The sequence below is a fragment of the Rhincodon typus genome, chromosome 1 (assembly GCF_021869965.1).
Source record: "Rhincodon typus isolate 14 chromosome 1, sRhiTyp1.1, whole genome shotgun sequence".
Taxonomy (NCBI): domain Eukaryota; kingdom Metazoa; phylum Chordata; class Chondrichthyes; order Orectolobiformes; family Rhincodontidae; genus Rhincodon; species Rhincodon typus.
Genome location: NC_063332.1, coordinates 23,577,471 through 23,577,828, shown reverse-complemented (window position 1 = coordinate 23,577,828; position 358 = coordinate 23,577,471).

Below are 358 nucleotides of genomic sequence, written 5' to 3'. Positions count from 1 at the left end.
TGCTCCTGAAGAAATTTGCTTATAACAGTTCATCTTTGAGTTGGGGTAAGCATTTCTGGTTTTCTGGTATTCTGCTACTGTTTGGGAAACTTGATGTGATTGATCCTGCCATTGAAGCCTGGGCCCAGTATGTGGAAAGAATGTGTTATATTTTCTGGGCAAATGACATAGGAGCAGATGAAAAGCAAAAAGTAATTCTCCTGGCAGCTTGTGGACCTGCAGCTTTTTTGATTATTGAGTAACTTTTTTCCTGAGGCATCAAATGTGAAAACCTGTCAGGGATTGAGAAAACAAGATTTAGAGCTGGATGAACACTGCAGGCCAAGCAGCATCAGAGGAGCAGGAAGGCTGATGTTTC